Below are 2,228 nucleotides of genomic sequence, written 5' to 3'. Positions count from 1 at the left end.
TGATTTACTGAGGGTTTTTTTTGTTTTGTTGTGTTGGCTCTTTTTTTTTTTTTTTAAATTAGCTGTATATATTTTTTGAGGGTTTTTTTTTTTCTTTTTCTTTTCTTTTTGATTATTGGGGGGGTTAAGCCTAGGACCTTTGCACTGAGCTACATCCACAACATTTTTACTGTTTGTTTTTTTTTTTTTAAGTTTCTTGCTGATAATTTGCCTAGGCTAGGTTCAAAAATTGTGATCTGTTGCCTCAGCCTCTCAGAGTACTAGGATTATATTCATGTGCCACCATGCCTAGTTCTACTGCTGCTTTCCTTAAAACAATAGTGAATTTGGTATTATAGTTAGGCACTTTCTTTTAGACAACATATAATACAAAATACTGTTTTCTTTATGTGTTTTTTGAATATTAAAGTAAGCTCATGCACAAGTTCTTGGTTTAATCTTGTTTTGTTCTTTTTCCAGGTATTTCTGCATTGTCTTCTAGACCAGCGGTTCTTTTACTCACCCTCTTCCCTGGATAGAGGACATGGATATCTTTCTGCACATCACCTCCATGGTTTGGAATGAAAAAGATGGCTTTGTTTTGTTCCATCTCTCAGCTTCAACACAGAGAAACCCTTAGGATGCAGTTATCTTGTGACTTCTCCTGGAAAACCCCTCAGCTGACATGGGGTTTCAGCTGTGGTTTTCTTAATTATAAAGAAATTATTTTCCAAGCTGAAGACATAAATGTTTAATTTTAAACAGGTGCTTAGGTCATGATATTTGTGAATTCTTTCACTTTGTTTCAAACAAGAAGAATATATAAACAACAAGTATGGATGACTTCAGGGGTTCTTAAAAATGTCTTCCAGCTTCGGCCACTATCTGAGAAGCACAGTTAAGACTACAGCAGTAACTTCCAAATAGTCATTGTGATTTGAAATGAAAGATATGTTAAAATGTTACATATATCATGAAATCCTGGGTTATCCTGACATCGGTTTACTGGAGGCGAACAAAGGTCCACTTTTGTAATTAAACCTTTGATATTATAAAGAAGTATGAAGATATTAAGGCTGATTGCCTATGTAAATAAACCATCAGTTTCTGTAGATACACATTTTACACATGTAAACCCACATTTTTGAACAAAAGAATTTTTTTCTCCTAGAGAGGGATGATGTTAACTTCTTTTCTAGAAGTTTTTGAAATTCAATATATAAAATTTTTTTTTTCATTCATAGGATCAACTTGCACAGCAGCTAATCCTGTGAAATGCATGTTTTCACTTAGTTGAAAGCATGATAAAAGAAAACAAGAGTTTGAGCCCAGTGACGGAATTCTATTTACTTATTTAAGCTGAAAAATAGCTACTATGTGACAAATTCTTCATCCCTTTTTGGAGTCAGTCATACATAGCACATGAAACTTCATTTTCCTTTTGGTGAAGGCCAGAAGAAAAGTGCCACAAGATATAATGGGCCCTGTTGTACAGACTGCCCTCAACTCTGTGCACACGGAGGTGTAGAGATAAAATGAGAAAAATATCTGTAGACCTTGCTCCTAAGAAAAACAAGCAAAATGTCTTATGTAGCACCATCTGAGTTTTGACCTATTTTATAAAGCTCCATTTTTTATGAACTTTTTCTTTGACATAGGATGGGCACTTAATGTTTTATTTTTCTAGGCAATAGGTATATTAGGCTGAAAAGGCTAGAACTCAGGTAACTATCCCTACTTAGAACTGAGCTTTCTCCTCAGAGAATAAGTCAGAAATAATGTTCCCAAGTCTGTGGCTGATCATTATAGATTTAGAAGAAATTTAGGATCTAAAGAAAACCTCCAGAAGACTAGTTCCAATAATAATTAGTGGTCTGCCTGATTTTTTCCTTCATAATTAATTCTATCATGAACACACTATCTTAGAACCCTGTCCCTCCAAATAACAGGACCGTTGTATGAGATGTCAGATCTCCACATAAGAAGAGCAAAACCTTTATTTTTGATTCTTTGTGAGAAGAATTTTAAACTTGTTAGATCATTTCTCTGTTTTGTGGATTAGTTCCCCAAGGTACTAACGATGCTGGGAATTTTAGGTAGGTTTACCAAAATTTCAGAGTGATAGAAATAACCAAAAATGGGAACTGTTGAATACTGTAATGGTTAGATTAGTCAACCTACTTGAATGGGGAAAAAAAGTCATAAAACACATAGTATAGATAAAATATAACTTTTTTTTTTTTATTTTA

General features: G+C 33.8%; 1 long non-coding RNA gene across 1 annotated transcript in view; it reads left to right on the top strand.

Moving 5' to 3' along the window:
* LOC111815768 overlaps positions 1-2,228 on the top strand; it is a 10,989-nt gene extending 8,761 nt beyond the window's left edge. Inside the window, exon 3 of the long non-coding RNA XR_002820407.1 lies at positions 460-2,228. This is a non-coding gene — a long non-coding RNA (uncharacterized LOC111815768). The remainder of the gene's footprint in view (positions 1-459) is intronic.

This window comes from Octodon degus, unplaced genomic scaffold (assembly GCF_000260255.1).
Source record: "Octodon degus isolate 3935 unplaced genomic scaffold, OctDeg1.0 scaffold00002, whole genome shotgun sequence".
NCBI lineage: Eukaryota > Metazoa > Chordata > Mammalia > Rodentia > Octodontidae > Octodon > Octodon degus.
The sequence above is the reverse complement of the archived record's forward strand: the minus strand, read 5'-3'. Positions and strand labels throughout refer to the sequence as shown.